At 42.3% G+C, this 21697-nt stretch overlaps 1 protein-coding gene across 4 annotated transcripts in view; it reads left to right on the forward strand.

The window, feature by feature from the left end:
* The window catches only part of TSPAN4 (tetraspanin 4), a 435635-nt gene that overhangs the window by 51413 nt on the left and 362525 nt on the right, over window positions 1-21697 (forward strand). For all 4 annotated transcript variants that reach the window (XM_055722377.1, XM_055722378.1, XM_055722379.1 and 1 more), the window contains one exon: window positions 19202-19295. The gene's annotated coding sequence lies outside the window, so the exon portion shown is untranslated. The remainder of the gene's footprint in view (window positions 1-19201; window positions 19296-21697) is intronic.

Consider the following 21697-nt stretch of genomic DNA (forward strand, 5'->3'; position numbering starts at 1 on the left):
ACATATGGCTGTAGCGTGGAGCTGAGGATAATGAGTCAAGCCAGGGGCATGGATCCCTGATGGCAACTGTGGTCGGTGCTGGCAAATAGAAAACTTCAGCAACCCCTTAAAGTCCTGTGTTGTATGCTTTTTTCAGTTAACTTTGTCATTGGTTTCTATAGCCAAATTGATTACTGAGATTTGAATACGTTTGAGTAGAGACCACGATGACACCCCTACAGTACTTTAATTTTAGTTGAATTTATTCATCCCCATGTCCCTCACCTTTCATATTTTGAATGCAGGTTAAGAAAAGGGGGCTGGAAGGAAGATTAATTTATCATAATATGTCTTGAAATAACATTAACTAAACTTTTTAAACAGAGCCATTACTAGGTGGTTGTTTCTGGTCACTGGGAGCTTGACTTAAGAAAAATATTTTGACACTAAAAGATGCAGCTAGGCACTAATTGAAAGAAAAGACAGGTCCTATGACATTTAGGCTTCTAGAACAAGTAGATTTCTGACTTTTCCACCTTGTTTATAGCTGTAGAGTGTGAAAGAGAAACAAACAGCCCTGATTTTTCAACCCTCTATTTTTCAAGCAAAGTATTGACATTAGGGGAAAATGCAAATAGGAGCATTCACTCTTTGGTACTTACTGAAAGCAGTACTTGACACTGTGCTACATTTATAAAGCTTGAGTTAACCTCAAAAGTCAAAGCTGTATCATGTGTTCAACTTTACAAAGAACCTTCTAACACTGAAATATGGGGTGGACGTTGTTCTCTGGAGTGCTTGAAAGGTTATTTGAATGTCCTAAGTAGAATATGGAAGAATTAGGCTATACCATAATTGTTTTTTAAAAAATTCTCTTCAATTTAAAACTAGGTTTGCATTCTAAAAATAAGAATGAAGTAAAGATGTTTCATGTTGCTTTAAGGAACCAAACTAACGGCTTTTTACTGGTCTTAAAATGAAAACCTTGTTTGTGTTTCGGTACGGGCTTGGAGGAGAAGGAATAACAAACGCCTCTGTCATGGCTTGACTCCAACGAGATATATGAAATCCACATTAAAAGCCAGTGCATCAGTGCCTGTCACTGGCACGCTGTTCTGCTGTTGTATGGCCATGCAGGGAAGATGAATTAGCTGAGTGGGGAATTGGGTTTCTAGGATATTTTTCTGCAGTCAGCAAAGTTAAGTGAGATGACAGCGCTCAACTTGTTTTGGTGTATTTAGAGTTTTAAGGTACCTAGAGCTTGAAATGCTCAACACCCAAATAAGCTTGGGAGAAGAAGATTTGTATTTTTCAGGCCCTATGAAGGTGTCTAGGGGAAAATCAAAATCACACCAAGTAAAAGGCCCTCAGCAGGGACAAGTATTTCTTCGTAATATGGTTAAAGCACTTCACGCACAGCAGCTGTAGCAGAATGTAATCTGCAAAAATATTTTGTACTGCTCCAGTTCTGTGTGTTTCTTAAAAAATTGTTTGCTTGGATCACAAAATCTTGCCCTTAACATGCCAGTGGTTTGGTTTGGGATTTTCTGTAATTCTGAGCTCTCTGAGGTGTTGGACCTGGTTACAGAAAAACCTCCATTGGAAGGATCTCATTTGCTCCTTTGCATAACTGATGTCTGCTTAGTAAAAATTATTTCTCCTTTTTTTCCCCTGCATATATTAACTGGAGATTCTGAACCTGCCTTTTGGCATTAGCAATGCATAACAATAAAAAGGAGGACTGAGGGAGGCTTTGGAAAAAGAACAGGCCTTTCCTCTGGTACCAGCACAGAAAGAAGGAGAATTTATTTTTAAGACTTACTATCCAGATTTTGTTTGAAAGAAAATTGCATTCACCAGCTGCATAAAATTGTACCAAATGAATTTAATTTGTTGCTTTCAATTATCAGTCTTTGATCCAGTGTGTCAAAAAATCTAGCCTTTTCACGCCTTTTCTCAGAAATGTTCCTTTATTATAGAAGCGGTGATAGGCAGAGCTGCAGAAAGACTGACCTTCTGCCTCAGGCAGACGCAGCTAGCACAGAGTGCAGCAAGATCCAGATCTACCTGCAAGGTGCTGTGTGCCCTCAGCTGCTCTCGTAGTAAGCAGTTTCCCTTGGCATGGAATGATATGTTAAGGTTAACAGTATGCAACCTTCCCTTACTAGTAAGTCACTTACTATTTTCAACCTGAGATATGAGATGCGGGAATCGGCTGGAGTAGCCAACCTGAAGGAGTGTGCTCTTGCCAGAAGGACTGGTTGGGTGCTGAATAGGCCGTGATCCTGCTGTGCTTGTTCTGGAGTTACTGATGTTTTGGATTTAATGGATAAATTACCCCTTCCAGGAGCACTTGTGAGCTCCAGCAACCTACTCCACAGTTTGAGACACTTACAGCTCATAAACTGTGCATTATTTGCCATTCGTTCATTTTCTAATGGCTTTTAAGTTCTTGTCATCTGACTTGCAGGAGCGCTTAGCAGGTCTGAACTGCCATATGTAGGAGAGCCAGTCCCTTCCCCAAGACAATGTACAGTTTAGGTAGAGAAAAGGTGTGGAAAAGGAGGCACAATTTATCCACAGTACATACATGAAATGCAAAGAAGGGAACTAAGGAATTAGTGGTGTGACTTGCAAAGGCCTGGGTTGGTGGGCACGGCTTTGCAGCACCAGAGGGAGTTAGACAGCAGAGAGTATAATTTCCATGTGTACCGATTTCGGTCTTCCTTCTGGCAGCTCGTGTGTGGGAACCTGGTAGGCACACAGTGGTCTTGTGCACTGCATATGATACTTAAATTATTAATGGAAATACAGACCACACGAGTTGAACCCAGGTTGCATATCTTAGAGCTTTCTAAGGGCTTCCTCATTCTCTGGATGACATGCATTTTCTCCCATTTCACTTCAGCTTTCTTTGTTTGTCGTTGTCTAATGTGGCATGGTATTTTAAGGCTTAGGCAAAACAACATTTTCATTCCCTTTTTACCTGCCATAAAGTCCCATTTTCTTACAGTTCAAAGATAAGATTTAGTGTAGGAAAAGTCAGTAATATTTCAAGATTATACTCGTCAATTGGTATATTTAATATTGGGTTGCAAAGATAAATTTTTTAGCTGAATTAATGACCAGTGGCACTATTAATGCTAAATGAGTCCATCAAGATCATGTTGTTATCATAAATGTCAGGAATGATTAGGCCATTATTTTCCAGTTGCTACTGTGTCTAATAGTTATTGATGTTGATTAAAAGGGATGCTGGTAGGGCTGGCAGGTGAAAAGCTTGACTCTCGTCTCAGATTTTTGTTAATCTGTTCAAAAATGTTTGACAAATTCCTGAAGACAGAGTTTGAGTGCACACATGAATTTTTTTTGAAATCTCAAGTAGTGGCAATGACAAAACCAAAATACTTCAAAGCTGGTGCTAGACTAATGCTTTGACTTACAGTTCAGATAATAAGTTTATTGTTGTCCTGGCTTTGGGCTGGGCTGGGTTAGTTTTCTCCCTGGCTGGCGCAGTGCTGCGGATTTGGGGTGAGGGTAATGTTGCTGACACCCTGATGGTTTTTGTTGTCGCTGAGCAGCGCTTACCCTAAGTCAAGGGCTTTTCAGCTTCTCACGCTGCCCCGCCAGTGAGGCGGCTGGGGGCACAAGGAGCTGGGAGGGGACACGGCCAGGACAGCTGACCCCAGCTGGCCCAAGGGATTTTCCGTGCCGTATGCCATCGTGCTGAACAAAAAAACTGGGGTGAGTTGGCTGAGGGGGTGGCTGGGCATCAGTCAGTGGTTGGTGAGCAGTTGCATCGTGCATCACTTCTGTGTATTCTTTTATCATTATTATTATTTTCCTTTCCTTTTCTGTCCTGTTAAACAGTTTTTATCTTAACCTGTGAGTTTTACCTTTTCTTTCCCCCGATTCTCTCCCCCATCCCGCGTGGGGGTGGGGGATGGCGGTGGAGGTGAGTTAACAACTGTGTGGTGTTTAGCTGCCTGCTGGGTTAAACCAGAACAGTTGTCTTGCCATTGTAGAAGTACTTAGTGATGTTTGTGTGCTTGGGTTGTAACATTCATATATTGGGGATTGTGATTATTTTTCTTTATTATATAAGGTGTAGGTGTGTTAACCTAGGCATAGGAGCCTTATTTGAAGTTTCGTGTACGCTCTATCTAGGGCTTATTGTGTGATGCTTGAAAATGAGCTTGGATTGTAGCTCCAGGGACTGCTTTTTGTAATGAACTTGAAATGCTTTTGTAATGTACCTCTAGAGTACTGCAGAAAGGGGTGGTTCTGACTTCCTCTTGCCTGTGGCTGTGTTTTTCTCAGTTTTCCTTATGCCAGATTGGTTTATTTGCAGTTACCAGTTTCACAGCTGATTCTCAATGCTACTGTCAGTATGAGAGAGGAGATGGGTTAGGGGCAGATGGGTGAAGGGGAGTGTGAGCCAGGTTACCTTTCAGCGGCATTCTACACATCAATTAAAGTGACTATGGAACTGCTTCAGGCCTAGGCTCTCCTGGCTGTGTCTGTATGCTCTTAGCTGTACCCAAGTACAGCTGAGCTTGTCGGAGTATGTGGTTGAGACTGGTTAGATGATCGAGTTTGAACCAGCAGGCTAGTTTTGCAAACCAGCATCGGAGGCAATGTAAGCAATTGGTGGGTGGGCTACTCTGAGGCTGAACCTTGAGCCAATGTGAATATATGAATATATTTGTGTTTTCCGGTCTTCACAGGGATGAGAACCCATATCTCGCAGATGAGAAAATGTGCTGTAAAGACCAAAATGTACAAAAATCTATAGCTTGTGGCTGAGACATGTATAAACTAACCCAGGCATATTAAAGGTGCACAGGTATGGTGCCTTGTTTGAAGGATTCATGTTCTTTCCTGATACTGATTTACTATTTAGTACCTGTAATAAAGAGGAGATTGTAACACTGTGTGTATACAGGTATACAGTATACATATGATAGTATGTGCACTGTCAATTCACGCTTCCACACTGTTGTGCCTGATTTCTTCACTGCTACATGAAGTAACTGAAGTATTGTAGGCTGAGGACTGGTCTGTGTTAGAAGCTGGTCTCATTGGAGCATGTTGCACCCCACATACAGAACAGATATATCCTGTTATCCAGTGAGTGTCTTTAATTGCTGGACTTCTAGAACTTTGCTTCTCCTGAGGTGAAAGCTGATGAGTCGAGAACCTCTCTGGTATTCCTAAGCAGGGCTAGCTCTGCTGGGAAGAAGATGCTGATGACTAACAGCTTGGAAAATGTGCTGTGATGTATCTAAAGCGGGGTGCAAAGTGGAACCCGCATGGATATTGTCAGTCAGCCTGGCCACCTTTTGAGCTGATCTGAAGTCGTCTTAGCTTTGATAGGTGTCAGAGGATAGATGTGCTTGTGCTTGGCATGTGCTCCTGTAATCTATGTGTATTCAATAGAAAAATGTCTCTTGGTGGCTATGCTGTATAATGTGTGCCTGATGCTGTCTGCAGGGCTTGCAGATATATTTATAATGCAAGAGGAATCAGAGGAGCCACCCACAGAACCAAAATGTTTTCAGGAGATAAAGGCTATTAAACTGCTTGAAAAGACCAGTTAGGTCTCTAGAGGGCGAAAAGCCAATTTTGACCTTACGGAAACTTTACTTGCTGATCTTACAAAGGAAGCGTTAGCAGAACAGAGAGATAAATCTATAATGGAATTACTTTCTGCCTTACAGAATGTGCCCAACAGCAAGACCCACAAAAGTTGCTTGCTCCTTAAAAAGGAAATGGGAACCAGAGGGTAAAGCATGCTTTCTTCTCTTCCCCAGTGGCCACTCCTTTTGTGGAATCCAGCTCTTCACATCCAAGCTGTTTAGCGTTCCCTTAACTGGCAGTGGGAGTATCCCACAACATGTGATGGTGATTACCTCTGTGATTGAGGACGAATACTTTACTGAATAATTATAATACTTACTATCCCTGTTAGAGTATTATGAATGTGCTACTCTAACTTACTGTTGTAGGAGTACAAACTATACCAGTATCAAGCATTCTTATTCTGGGATAATAACCCTGGTGGCCCTGAACTGGAAAGCTTTTTCAGTAAAATATTATTTTTCAATAGTTGGACCAGTTCCATCAGTGCAAAATGACTACCTTGATTAAATATTGCTTGTTTCTTAGCTGAAGGGAAGTACTGCAGTCTATTTGCTTTTGTTAAGCTAGTGTCCTTATTTTAATATATTGATGCTTTTCTGAAAGGGCTATTTCTCACACCCATTGCAACCCTTTTGTTTCATTCCTGTGACTCTCCTAATTGAAGAGACTCTTTGTAGCACAGTGGTTAGATGGGTGTAACTAATAGGGTGAGGGAAGTGCTCGTTCAGAAAATACCCTTGTTACTTGATAAACTGGCCAAAACAATGCTTGTTTTTGTATCAATTCCCAACAAATGCTGCCAACCAATGTAAATGTAGTTCCTTTTAGCAAGCCAGAGGTGAGAGGAACTTGACGTATTTGTTTTTGATGTTCTCTCTCTGTCTGTGGCTCTGGCTTTTAAACCGGAGCTGTTAACATAAAGGTAGCACTGAGGCATGTGAAGTGTCTCCAGTTGGTGACTTGGGTGTGCATGTGGACTGTTACTCTGACAAAGCCTCTAAAAAAGGGGAAAACTGAAGAAGCACACTAAGTTTTTTTGCATCACGCAGTAGATGCTAACTGGGAGGTTATGGAAATTGTCCTTGTTTGATAATTTGCTAACTTCATTCCCATTCCAAAAGTGCCTGTCGTGTTATCAGTAGAAGTTTATATGCAATCATGGCCAAGCTAGAGTCTGAGAGGCTCCTGAGTAGGGAGATGAAGAATGTGCTATGCTGCCTGGCCAGTTTAGAATGCAAAGTGGGGTGGCTTTTGTGTACTATGGCAAAGGCACGGCCAGTAAATCAGATTCCTTGAACCTGGCAGCTGCAGAAGCGGAGGGATCAGAGCTGTAATCAGAATTACCTCTTCTTCCTTGTAGCACGTTGCCTTGCAACCATAGCTTTATGGCACAGGATTTATGCCTTTAGAGTATCTGTTGCTGCAACGGTGAAGATAAGGGTGTGGAGGCACAAACCATTGCACTAGTCTTGTGTTTTTGTGCTGCGAGAGCACAAGATGGGAAGAGTTGTCTTGAGCTTTCAAGACCAGCCTCCTGCTGCGTTCCATTAACGTTATAACAAAGTGACAGTAGGCTTCAGTCTCCTGTTCTTTTCTTGCTTGTGTGATTCTTCTACTCAAAGCGCTGGGCCCCCTTAAATTGTGTTCCATGAGGGGATAAATGAAGGGCTTTCTCAGCTTGTTTTCTTGTATGCTTTTCCCACTCGCCCATGCCCCCTCCCCAGCTGGTTGTTTTTTTTCTTCTCCCCAGAACCCCTAGACTGGTAGTTTAGTTTATTTTGCAGACAAAACTAAAGGAGCTTCCAAGAGGAATGGGTCTGCAGGAATTACTTTTGCTAGTCCTCTTTCTAATATGTGCCTAAGCTTTCATGTATTGATACACATTCAATCCATTAATTTGCAAAGCAAAGAATCAGGCAATTGAGTCCAGGACTCCACTGGAGTTTCTGTGAGGGAGTTTCTTACCATACTCCAGAGAACTGTTACCATCAGTATGAACAGGACGTAGCTCATTTGTTGCAGATAGAGCTGTAACTGTTTATACATGTGGCATTTACTTGTGCATTCAAGTCGTGAAGTCCAGGAAAACTTGATCACTCCTCCTCAGGTGGGGGAGAATGAGAGAAAAATGTATGTCTGCAGCTGAAGTCCTTCCTGATCTCTCATGGTAAGAGATGACTGGACACACTGCTCTTGGAAGGAAAGATGTTATTGGAGTCATACTAATGAATGGAGATACGTTCAGTTCTTATTTGTCATAAACTTCTTGGTGTGATCATGAGCAAGATCCTTAGTCTTCTGAAAATCTATATGAGGTAAATTGTTTTCCTTTTCTCCCAGCTGTATCAGTTTAAATTGTGATGCTTGTGAGGCAGGGGCAGTACACGTTGCACAGATGTGCAGAAGGTGAAAGGGCCCAAGCTGTCCTGCCCTGTCTGCTCCCTTGTGCCAGCTGCTTTGTGGTAAGTACAGGAGCAAGGGTTGGGAGTGGCTGGAAGAAGCTGGGAGCTGGAGTGACACTCTGAGGACTGTAAAGAAGCATTGATGTAGAGGGGCATAAAAGAGTATCTTTAAATATTTGGAATTTGAGAGATTTCAGGAAGTGTAGGAAAGCTTTTTTTGTCTTGTTTCCTTGTGAATTCACCTGTATTCATGTGCCTTTTAAAAGTGAGAAAAGTGCAACACGATAAAAGCAGAAAGGAGAACTGGAGTGGTTCATGGAGGAGGGAAGAAGGATGTCAGGCTTTACTTTGGGGGTGATGAGGGGAATAGAGTGTTTTTTAGTTTAATTTTACTGAAAGCAGAACATGTGAATTGATGTTTCGAAAACCTTTACACTGTGTACATTGCTGCTTTGTAAATGCTAGCAAGTAACACTGTTATAGACTGCTGTACTCTGTACAGGGTGCTGCTCTATAGGTGTTTTTTTCCTGGTAAAGGACACCTCTAATGCTAGCTGTATGAGTTGAAAATTTTAAAAAAACTACACGCATCAGCTGTCATAATTTACTGTAATATCCTGTTCTTTAGGATAACTAGTGAGTACATCAGTTCTTTGGGTATGTTGAACCAGATCATTACTCTGTATAAACTGGCCTTCCGTCGTGGAACTGGGGGCAGTTTCATGCATTTCCCCCCACCTGAGAAACCCGTGTGCTAATGAGCATGGCAGGTCTGAAGGGCTGAGGGGCAGCTCGAGGTAGCTTTGTTAATGTGCTGGACTGACGTGTGCTGTCTTTGCTAGGAAGGAGGATCTCTTCCAAGTTCTTCTGAGACTCATCCTCCTCTTTTCCCACACTTTGCCTCCTCACCTTCCGCAGGGGTTGGATTTTGCTCCAGATGGAGAGGTGCAGGGGGGACACAGCTATTATGTATGTTTGTGTGTCAGGATATATTCCCTGTATCAGGAACTGTCATGTAATTGTAGGGGTCTTTAATCATATTTGCAGGGAAGTGGAAGGAAGTGGGAAAGGTAGTAATTGATACAAGTCACCAACACTGAGAGATTAAGGTATAGAAAGGAAACGGAGTAGAACTGCTGTCTGGATTTGCATTGACTGGAGATGAAATCATGCACCTGGCTTAGTGTTGGGAATATTATAGCATTCATATAGTGGAAATCATGGGCCGGGTACAAGAAACAATTTCTAAATTTGGGTGTTGTTTCTTAAGCCTCTCTCCTGCTCTGTAGAACATCAGCAACTTTTGTCAACCTGTACGTCACAGCCTACCCATAATGAGGAATTACTTTCTTCCAGCCTGTTCCAGGCTTTGCTTGACTTGCTGTAGCTGACTTTCGGCTCTTCTTCCCATCCAGCTGTGAGGTACTGTTGCTCTGCCTTATCCTCCCTTGGACTGCCTAATATTAAAGCACACCAGGAGTGAGAAGATGTTATCTTCCTAGCAGGAGTTTATTTATAAGCGATGCAAAGTTTTGATACAGCCATGGCATACTTCTTAAGTATAGTCTCACTGTAGGTAGCAACAGCAGCATTTCTTAGTTGAAAATTAAATATGTGTTTTGGTTGGCCATCAGCTCAGGGCAGGGACCAGCTAACTCCTGGGCTTTGGACAGTCCTGGTGCATCAGTGACGATTACAGTGCTGTATGAGCAGACATTTCTGTAAGGGGCTTGCTTGCTTTTGGGTTCTGAATTGAGAGGCGTTTTGTCTTCATTAGAGCAGTGCATGCTAGTTGTCACGTATGGGCATCAGCCACTAGCTGTACAAAGTAAATAATGCAGATGAAGTATAAACTACAGAGCAGTTTTAGACTGTGCCAGGCTGAAGATGAGACAGAAGAGCAAAGGCAGATGGCAGAAACTGCCGAGGAGAGGTAAAGAAAGACATTACAGTCGTTATTGACTTGTGGGCCTGGTGTGGTTCTAACAAGAAATACGCTGGTTAGCTATAATGCTGTTAGAATACCAGTGGCCAGTGAACAGCTGTTATCCCTGCAAATTTAATCTCCACCTGTAGCATTTAATCTGCTGGACCAACTCTTGTGTGATTGTAGCAAACCACAAGACAGAAGGACAATCAAAGTGAAATGCTTTAAATTTGGATGTTCCTGGGGATGGATACTTTGTGTCATTATAAATTTCTGAAGCTCCAAGATGGGCTCCCTATCTTGTTACAAACCTGTATGGAGCTTTGATTTTTTTTTTCCCCATATTTTTATATATATACATACAAAGATATATATGATATATGTATAATTTTACCTGTTTTCCCTCGTTTTTGTTAGGTGTAAGCAGGTAATTATTTGTATGCTGTACTGCCCAGTCTGCCCCAAACAAAAGCAGAAACTTCCTGAACTAGACATAGTGAATAAGTATTGTGATAGATGACTTCTGCTATCAAAGGGCAGATTTTGGTCTCAAGATGGACAAGTTAGTTGGAGTGTTGTCTCTATTGAGTGTGAGAACTGAGGGGCAGAGAAGTGAAGACTCCAGTCCCTTTGATAACAGCTTTGCCTGTATAACAGGGATCTAGAGCGTAGGTAAGGAACTGCATCTGCTGTCAAGCTGCTCTAATTAATACGGTGCGATGTGGCATTACTGTGACTGACTTGGCACAAAACTTTCAGAAACTTCCAAATAACTTAAAGATATTGATTTAAAGCCATTGAGGGTCTCTTGACTTCAGTGTAAAATATTGCAAAATATTTGCAGTGGTTGAAGCCAACCTTTATTTCTACAGCAGGACTTAAACACAGTATGCAGTGTTGGCTCTTCGTGAGCTGCGTTTATTTTTCCCGAGGCTTAGTGGTGCTAACGATCCATCAAATAAAGGAGTTTAAGCCCTTCTCCAGAGGGAAAGGTGTTGGAGGTACCAGCAATTAGTATGGTTGTTTAGGTATCTATACTAAAGATACTAGTACCTAGGTACTGGTTTAGATGCTTTCTCAACTTTGCAAATGAGTATGAGTTGGAAACTGTTACTGATGCTGCCTGAAAGGTGATAACTTGACTCTTGTATAGATCACAAATAAATTTTCGATGTATTCTGTGCAGTTGTCCTGTAACGAGCCTCTCGTCTTGTCACTGGGGCTATGTGTTTGAGAGTGTTACCTAAGGCATCCAAATTTTTGCAGCACGTGAGAAGGGTAGGGCAGCAGGTGGGAAGTCCTGGGGATGCTCTGTGACAAGAGGGGGGGGCGTAGGTGGTGTCTAAAGGGGTTTGGCTGGAAGCAAACTGAATGTGAGTGGTCATCCCTGACATGGGCCTGCCAGTCGGTGGGGAAATCCAGCAGTTAAGACTGTCAGAAATTTGCTTAGAGCAACGCTTGTCAAAGTGAAGTGCTCTTTGGACAATGTGAATGCTGCTGTCCCGGCCCAGCTAGATCCGAGTTGTGCTTTGCTTCACCCACTGACTAGGTCACATCCAGTGGTCCGATGCTGCCAAACACCAGTGCTCTTAAATTACTGCACAGAGGCTTGTCATGTGCCACAAAGTGCCTGCCATAGCTTCAGCGATTCTGGCGCAGGAAGCGAATGTTGTTTTGTGATAGCTGGCTGAGATGCTTAGCAGCTGATACGGGGCTGCTCTGCCAGCATGGGGGCCTGTGGCCAGGTCCAGTTACTCTGTGGCCAGATGGAAGATCAGGGAGGAAGTGGGAGCTGCTACAACCTGGTGGAAAACTTACTTGGTTTGTGGTTTTTGCATGGCTGGTTTGCGAGAGCAAATGATCTAGACGTGCCTCAAAATTGAGAATATGTTGTTTTAATTCTGTGCAGTTACCACAAAGGGCAAAGGTAGGATAGGTGTATCTTCTGCCCGGAAATACCGTGGTAAAAATTGTGTGTTATAGTTTGCTGCCTCAGAGATTTTCTGGGAGCAAAACAGGTGTCTTGGTGTATCCACAGCAACAAAACTAACATAACAGTCATTTTAAGTCACTGGCTTAAAAGGAAAAGCTGAAAAGCTTTCAAAGAAAAAAACCCCCACAAAACAAATAAAAAGATGAGTGCTTTGCAGAAATTACAGCACGTGAAAACTTAGTGCTGTGTCCTTAAGTGCTTCATTTGATTGATCGAGGTAGGAAATTAAATGTCATGTAAACTGTTGTTACCACCAAGATGTCCTTTGCCTACACTGGCTGATTCTCCTGTCTTGCTTCTCCACAGGTGTTTCTGAACACTTGCTCAGGGATGACATTTACCAGGGCAGCTTGGAGTGTTGCTGTGACTCACTGTCATACCACAGTATTAGCCGGGTCTCTGTCACAGTGTGGTGTGACCCTGGATCTAGCTAGTAAACCATCAGCTAGCTCGGGCAGTGCTGCATTAGCCTTGCTCAGGGGGAGCTTGGAGAGTGGGGAGGATCCTGCTGTTGCTGGAGTTGCCTGCCTTAACAGTGTTTCAGGTCCATGCCCGTCGCAGCATGGGAATAATAGTCCTTCTTGTGCTTATAACGATGACACAGGAACAAATGCATGCAATATTGTGATAAGAGATGTATCAGCTCTTTGGGAATTGGAGTCACTCCTTTAGAAAATACCTACAATCTCTACTTAAAGGCTTACAGTGAGGGATAGTTGGCTATGTCCACTGAGGATGTATTTCAGGAGCTAAGTACCTGTTGTATTTTAAAACCTCCCTGTGTTTCCAAAAGCCCTGCAACAGTTTTAAGAATCACTGGGCAAGTATCGTATGTCTATATTTGTGTGTGTGTAATTATATATACGAAATGAAGTGTGTTCTCTGGAAAGAAACCTCTTCACTGGTGAATTTGAAATAATGATAAAATGGGTTAGGATTTAAACTTTCCCATACCATTTAATACTACTTAAATTAAAAAGTATTTACCAGTGCAGGTTTTGCTAGGGCTTTAAAGGAAAATGAAAGTGTTTGAACCACAGGAAATCGATGGCTTAATTGTCTGGAAAAAGAGTTCTGCAGTGTCAGGATAACCTGTGAGAGCAGTAGCCTGTTCTGCAGGTGTAGGGAGAATATTTGTTATTTAAGTTTTACGGCTCTATCAGTTCCGTGATGGGTATGGGGTAACTTGTGAAGGTGTGAGGCTGGGAGTTGAGAATACCTTATAGCTTGGACCGGGGAGGACTGAGGAAAGACTAAATGAAAGATGGTGAGATACTCTATTCTGGTAGAACCAGTCACGTTTCCTTTCTTTCACTGTAGACAATCCTATTTTAAAAACAATTTCAAATGTAAAGTTTGTTAAACCCACTTCCTTCTATTAGGGAGCTATCAAGTTTGGGGCAGTTTAGATAGTAAATAAATGCTGTTTCTGCAGATTTTAATTGGGTTTTAATTTTCTTCTGAGGACAGCTTGACATTAAAAGTTAAACAAATGAACAAAAAACCACAGCAAAACAAAAGAAGAAACAAACAACCCCCTCCCACACCCCCCACCTTGACTTTAGGAAAAAAGAAATCCATCATTCATCCATTTAAAAATGGTAAAAATTGAAACTTGGGTAAATGTATAATTTATTGCGTCACTGCTTAGTTCGATGAGTGGTGATGTATTTTCCTTAACAAATTTGCATGCTGAACTTCAGTGTATGGGATATTTTAATCTAAACACCTATATGTTTTCATAGTTATTAAGCAGGGGGAATCAGCCCTTTTTCAGGCATAACACCTAAAAATGGAAGCCAAGTTTAAAGCTGCTGACCTTAATCAAAGTTTCATATTTCAGACTTCCACTCGCTTCATCTTAATGCTGAACATTAAAACTATTAAATTATTAGAGCAGGTCATAATAGTGCCTGAATTATGAATGAACAGTCAGCACCAGGCAGCCTCTCCCTTCTGGCAGGTGCAGAGGGGTGTTGCGGGAGCTGCTGCCGTGCTCTCTGGTGAGAGGTAGCATGTCCCACGGAGGAAGAACCTCTCTGCTTGCTGCTGTGGTAGCTGAGATGGGGTGGCTCTGTGCCCCAAGTGACTGTTTGAGTTGGTGCTGTTATTTCTGGTTGTACGTCCAGTGCTGGGTGTTCGCAGAACTCCTCAGCCCGACTCTCACAAGCCGCAGTAAGAGTGGTCATGGCTGGAAACCTAAATAAATTGCCTAGTGCAACACTCTGGATTTCACATCATTATTAAAACTCCTCTATTTCTGGTCTCAAAGTAACCTATTTTATTTAACAAGTTAGCACGGATCTTGGGACCTAGTTACATTAGAGACAGAGGCAGACATTGAGAGTTAGATGACGATGATGGAAAGCAACGGCTGATGCAGAGAGGCTTCTAGGAATCTGCTGTGTTTCAGCTTCCCTTTTAGGTTTACCTGCTTTGAGGAGTAGCTGCCTTCTCAGGCTGCATTGGGACAGTCTCATCCTACCCAGAGGATGGGTTGTTCGTGTTGCTGATTCCATCTAGAATCCCCAGGGTATGTAAGAGCTTAAAGCCTCATCTTTGTGCTCTGGGAATAAAATTGAGAAAAGTCAAAGCTCCTCTACAGGAGAAGAGGGAACCTCCTCACAGGTCAGGCTGAGACTTGGGAGCAGCCAAAGGAGGATCACAGATCTTGCAGCTTTCAGTGCTAAGTGCTGAGTGTAGATGCCTTTTTGAGCAGAAGCACAGGATGCAAATATTTAACAATACCCTGTCAAGCTCACGCAAGGGATGCAGAGTGCAAGTGGATGTTTTGGGCAGAGGCTTTGAGTTGTGATCTGCTGTTGCATGAACTCTGATCGAAGTTACATGTGCTCATCAGTTTAAGAGGTGATACGCATGTGTGCTGTTCTGGACTTTGTAAAGAATAACTCCAAAGAGTAAAATCAGTCCAGTGGTTTTCAGAGACAGGGGTGAAGTACGTGTTGCAGGAATATGGCTGTCAGGTTTAATGCTGATGTAAGGAAGATAAGAATAGCATATAGTTCAGAAAATCATAATAAAATAGGAGTGGGAAGGGAGTAACTATTTATATATTCCTCTATGTTTTTTTTACATATATATAATATATATATTTATATATAATACATTTTTTATATATATAAATAACTTGCATGGGGAATCCAAGAGGGTCATTCAGGTATTGAGTATTGTGCAGGTGTCAGCTGGATAGTTTATCTGGCAGATTTGCTGAGTTTTGCATACATGGTGACGGGTATGGGCATGGCAGGAGAGTTGTAGCCTTTTCTGAGGGTGAGGAGACTTACATCAAGGAACAGGAGTTGAAGGAGGTGACTTAAAATATGATTGCAAGTTGTCAAATGGAGTTCTGTTTGAGGGGAGAGCATGTGGACAATAAATACAATGTTACCTTAATTAAAAATAAATTAAATGAAAAAGTGGGGGTGGGTGGGAAACTGGTGGGTGGTGGTGCAAAGATGAAACTTGCTGACTTTTCTTTTTGGTATTTTTCTCTTAAAAACAAGAGCAAGCAGTGTTCAGATCTGCTTTAAAATGTACTTTCCACAGCCTCTTGTGTTTAGTAGGATTTCACAAAATAGCATTTTGTTGTTGTTGTTACAGGTACTGTCTGCTAATGCAAGAGTACAGGCAGTCAGTAAATTTCCTGTTATAGTTGCATTAGTTGAAAGCTGAGCAGAGATTGAAAAATGTCCCTTGCCACCAGTGGAGGTGGCGATGCCTGATCTGTGTGGCTCCAGGAATTTCTGTGTGTTCCCTTCAAGACAGGGAAGTTGAGTAGTTCTACACATACACATCCTGTGTGCCGTGGCGATAGAAATCAGGGCAATTCCCTGCTACCTGCTATAGGTCCCTTGTCGTATTTAGCCCTGGGTATTTACAAGAGCACTGGCAGAAAGACGTCACCTTGTAACGCCTCGTGGGAAGACACATGCAGCAAAGCCTTTCCTCCTATTTGGCATCCCCATTGAACGCCGCTGATGAGATCTCTGTTGATAATGGTTCTGTTTCTTTGGGATTGCTGCCCAAACAGGTGCAGCTTGGTGTTTGTCACATTATGGATGTTGTCTCAAAAGAAGGAGGGGGAAGGTATTTTCTGGTTGAAGGGGAAAGAAAAAAATATAAAATTGTTGATTTGGCTTAGAAGTGTGAAAACTCAGGCAATATTAGCACAGCATGTTACTAAGTGTCTCCTAACTGCCAAGTTCACTCTTTGCCTTTAACGGTACAGTAAGTCTTCCCTCTGTGCCTGGCAAGATTATGGGGCAGATCCTCCTGAAAACTGTGCTAAGGCGCATGGAAAACAGAGAAGTGATCGGTGACAGCCAACATGGCTTCACTAAAGGCGAATGCAGGAGTGGGGAGAGCAAGTCCAGGTGTTTCAAAGCAAGAAAATCAGAGAATGGGACTCATGCCTTCCAAGTTCCTGTAAAGCTGAGTTGTCTGACAGGTCTTTATTTGGTGTGAATTTAGGCATTAGGACTCAGTTCATCCTCTCTTGCTAAGCTGTAGTTTCCCCCTTAAGAACCTGTGAAGTTAGCCTGAAAACAATCTCCTAAATGGTTGGGAGTTGTCAGAGATTTCTTGTTGAGATGGACTCTAGGTTGTGTGGGGCATGCCAGAGTCAGGAAGCGTTTGACACAAGCCAGGGCAGAAAGAGTAAACACATGCCTCTGGTCTCTGGAGCGAGATGTCTGGTGTAGATGGGTTTGAGGCGAGCCTTGTAGCACTAATTGCAGTTACACTCCAGCTGACATTCCTGTTGATATTAAAGTTGATGCTTAGAGGCCCTGTTGTGCGCAGCAACACATGATAAATAGACATAAACATCTTGTAAAAGATGATCCCTGGTCAAAAGAGCAGACAAAAAAAAAAAAAAAAAAAAATCAACCTGAGAACGAAAGTGACACAAGTAGACAAAATGTTTTGCCTGGGTTATACAGCAGGTCGTGTGTGGGGAGGGAAGTGGGGCCCTGGCCTCCTTGCTGGGGTGCCAGCACCTCCTTTGCTGGAAGTGTGGTTGCCTGGGCTCATGTGTTGGGCAGGTCAAAGGAAATTTCTGCCGTGACTAAGATACTCAGAGGAAGATTTTGGATGTCTTCTAGATTCAAAGAGTAGATTTTGATGCAGCCCACCGAGATCCCATCCTCTCATTAGTGTAATGCTGCCTCTTCCGATGGCAGTGACAAGCCCTGCTTCAGGAGGCAGGATTGCAGCCTGAGTAGCTGTACGTGACCTAGGTTTCGTTACCGTTAACAGGCGTGATGAAGGTATGACGGTACTGGGTTATACATGACTACACAGGCTCACTGGAGGTCGTGTGTGCTTCTGTATCTCCTCTGCCTTATCTCTTGAGCTGGTTGTCAACTGTGTTGAAAGCATGTGTGACTGCAGTGTAGATACAGCTTCAAGTACAGACTTCCTCCTGCATTCCTATAGAAAAGATAAGGCAAGAAATGCGTTCCTGTGCATCTGTGCTTGTGTTTACTGTACTCTCTAGGCATGCAAATGGACTGTAGGACTGGGTCAGGCCAGTAGTCTGTCTAGCTTGTTCGCAGTAGCCAAGAGCACCTGCTGAACCAGTTAATACCAGCCCACAAAATTCTTGGGTAAAGGATTAGTTTGCGTTGTTAAAACCAAGGCTTCTAGCTTCTCGCTTCATGGTGGAATTTGTTTTTCTAGGAAGAACCTTTGCTGTTATGAGTCACTCTGGCTTAAAAGAAGGATTTAGCTTTCAGCTGCCTTTTGCCTTAAAAGGTGATGTTGCTTCTGGTATTTGTCAAGTTCAGGGGGAAAAAAAACAAACTAAAAATCATGAGGCAGCTCTCTCTTCTCAAGAAACACTCAATATCTACTTTCTTAGTTCTTTGGTTTAGAAAAACCAAAATAAAGCAATGTTTAGGGAATGCATTGCTGATCCTCCTTTGGGGACTGCTTGATTTATGTGGCAGCGAAATGTCAGACAGAACACTCCTGCACGTAACAGGGATGTAGCCTGCTTTCTGTTGTGCTAGATTTCTAGACCATCTGGAAATTAGTGTCATTAAGCACCTGAAATAGCAAGATTAAAAAACCCACCCAACCAACCACAACAAAAACCAGGAGTCACACTATGGGAAATCAGGCATGGTTGATCTATAGACAAAATGTCTTTCAAATGGGTAAATAAACTGCAGTCTCGGTCTGTGGTCAGTAAGGATGTCATAGTTCTTTTGCAGGCCTTGGCTTTTTAATCCTAAGCAATTTCCAGTGGGCCTAATTACATTGTACTTAACTAAAATATATCTGCAATTCCAAACAATGCTAATGAGATGTATGCACTAGCAAAAAATCTTGTGGCACAAAACAGTGTTGTGATTTCTCATCCACTGTAATGACAAAGCTGCCATGGAAAAGGGAAGGGGTTGTTTTTGGTTTTTTTTTTTTTGTTGTTTGGAAAAGTTTGTCTACACGACAGACCTTACCGTTGCTTCTTTAGGTAGAACTAAACTCTTGGTCGATCATATGTTTGAATGTTGCTATGCATTTGAGTACAGCTATAACCTTACTTTTCCCTGTGCAGCATCACTTCGTGTAATTTGACCACTCCCAGCAGAAGGTGCTTTTCATTTGTGGGTATTTGTTGCATAAAATGCTTCCACCAGCTGAGATTGCTTTGTTGGCATTTGTCAGTCTCAGAAACTTGAATGATTAGAAATATTTATCAGTTTTACTCTCCCTGGCCATGGCCTTCTCCCTGCATAGGAAACATAAGTTTGTGCTCTCTTCTGAATGTTTTCTGTGTGTGTTGTTCCCTGGTAGCAATAAAGCTTGTTTCTTGAGGTGCTGATGGACCATAAATTACAGGGTGCTGTCCCATAGGCACTCTTTACCTGGACTTTCCTCTGCAAGCCCAGCATGCCTTAATCTATTGCCATTGCATGTTCACCCTTACTTTGTTAGTTTGTGCGTGGATTCAATGAGAAAAAGTCACCTATTTAAAATGATTTTTAAAAATTCTGTTTTGAAAATATGCCAGAAGGTATTTTCTCCAATAAGTCCATCTTTATTTGGTGACCTGAGTTTTATTTTGGTAACAAACTTCACTGAGGTTGAAGAGTGTGTGGGAATGTACAGAGGGGAGGGGAAGGGGGCTGTGAAATTGAACTGTAATACTGGATTGAAAAGTCTGTTCCTGAAGTGACTCCTGATCACTACCTGCTTGTTTTGCTCATGAATCTGTTGGTTTGTGTCTTGCAGTGGCATCGCTGAAGGGCTAGCTGTTCTTGCTGTGGTAGATCAAAAGCCACTTCCAACGGCATCTTGTGTGTCATCTGCAACACCACCAGTCACAGTGAGTTTTTCCTACATGCCCTCTGTTTTCCCCAGCGAGGGTTTGTTAGCTGTAACCTGTGGTAACAATATTTTTCTTTTTTATACTTTGTCAGTTCACTTTCTGCTGTAAAAATATTTGATTTACCAATCCCAAGCCAAATAGATACATACCTTCCCCCTTGTGCCCCCAAAAGCTCATACTGGGAGCTCAGTATTGCAAACCCTTCTGGCCGCTTGCAGACCTTGTGACGGTGGGATGACAGATGGCTATGTGCTTTGAGTGTGTGTTCTGGTTATTTATCCTATAATAGCCAAGATGAGAATTGGACAAAATATTTTGTTTCTGAGCACAACTTCAGAAGGAAAAACTTATTTAAATAAAAAGAGGAAAGAGAATTACTGCTTGGGTGAGGAAGATTAAACTTCCTTAGTCGTTCAGAGTGCCAGAAGCGAACACATCGTACATGTGTGGCATCTGGTCATAGGCAGTGGCAGGTGAAAGGAGAGGGTGTCTCAGTGCTGGAGTGCTCCCGAGTCTGTTCCTAGGTATAATCTTAAAAAGAGAGGATGGCATTTTCTCAGCAGTGTAAGTCAGCTAGCTAATTCAGTGCTATTTGGATACTAAATGAAAACTCTTGAAAAACCCCATTCCCTCAAACTCTTAATTTCTACCTAAAAGAAACACAGTGAAGAAAATGCTTCCCTACTCCTACCAGCTACCTGTGAATTTCCATGTAACTTGCCTGTGATTCTTTTGTCAATAATTCTCTTTTGCCAATGACTCAGAAAACTGCATTTGGTGGATATTGGTATTTTGCACCCTTTGAAACAAGCAAAATTGTCTCTGGTTTTCAGACAACTATCTACCTGTCTTGTGCTCTGTGGGAGAGCTTAATATGTCAGTCATGTATCTCCTGTGTGGAATCCGTCTGCAAGACTAGGAGGGCAGGAGCAAATCTATGCATGTGCAAGTGTTTGTTTTGAGGAAAACTTGAGGACTTAATGAATAATAATAAAAAAAAAAAAGTTGTGTGCTTAAGGGAGTATAGGACACTTGTTAACATTCAATGCCATTTAACTGTATGTGGTGTCAATTTTGGTTTTTGGGGTTTCCCCTAAGGGAGGTAGTTTTGCTCAGGTAACTAATTCTCCTGAGAACTAATGGCAATAGCAGGAGGAAGCAATACTTCAAAAGGAAAAGGCCCCAAAATCTGTTGAAAGGGTATATAAAAGAAAATTGGACACAATTTATATTTCTAGTCTTTGTTGATATTACGGCTGTATAAATTATATATGACTTGTAAAATAAGAAAGGTTGCTTCTAGTGAGCTGTTGTCGTTTTGCCTGGAAGGAGAGAGCCAGCTTGCAACATATGTAGAGAGAAATACCTGTCAGAAATTGGATATTGAGTGAAAGTAATTGTTTTAATCAAAAGTAGTTAAAGTGAGGCTGGGTTGAAGTTAAAAACAACTGTTCAGCTGGAAGACCGCTTCCAGTGCTGCAGACATGCCCTGAGACGTGTATTTTATATATTAGGAATATTGACCAAGGCCATAATTGTACCTTACATTACCACTGTGGCTCCTGATCGTTGTGACCAAGATTTCTCAACTTTTATTTGCTTCTGCGTGACCAAGTGTAAATCACTTGGTGCTGGTGTGATAGAGAACTAAGCATTGTATTGAGGTGGTTAGCTTGGCCCTTATTTCCTTCTGATTTAGTATTGTGCGGAAATGACCGTTTCAGTTACTAAAAAGCTAAAAAGCCAGGAGCTCGGTCTCTGTACTCTCCTATGAGGTCCTCTAGTAATTCTGCAAGTGAGCTTTGCCTCTGCTGAAGGCAGCACGATTGTGTCTGAAGGTAGCATGATCGTGTCACAGAGGTGTCCTCCCCCCCCCCCCCCCCCCGCCCTGTTATTCACTTAGATCCTTGATCTTGCCTGCTGGCATTTTCCCTGATGGATGGATCTTACTGTGGGTCATGAATTTTGGCTGGGTAAAATGCAGGAAGGAGAAGGGGTTTAAATGAGATGTGTCCTGTGTCAGCTGGCAGGAGAACACTGCTCAAAGGCGAAGCTTCTTGGTGCATGGACAGATATTTGGCTGAATCCACTGGCTGTGGCAAAGAAATGGTTGTTTATATCAATTATCATTCCTGACAAATCATTTGTAGTGATTGTGGGTGTTTTGTTAAGAGAGTCATTGTGAAGGGGTGTCACTGGGAACAGTGACTGCATGCACAATCTGAGCTACACTGACCTGAGTGCTATAAAGGAGCCCGAGACTTTGTGCTTCTCCAAAGAAACAGCTTAGGCTGCCTTTTGAGGTTTTTGGCTTTCGGATCAAATGCAGGATAGCTTCCACAGACTTCAGCCAGTTTTCTATTTCTCTTGAGTCAATGTCCCTTCCCTTCTGATTCTTT

Source organism: Falco cherrug, chromosome 10 (assembly GCF_023634085.1).
Source record: "Falco cherrug isolate bFalChe1 chromosome 10, bFalChe1.pri, whole genome shotgun sequence".
In the NCBI taxonomy this organism is placed as follows: Eukaryota; Metazoa; Chordata; class Aves; order Falconiformes; family Falconidae; genus Falco; species Falco cherrug.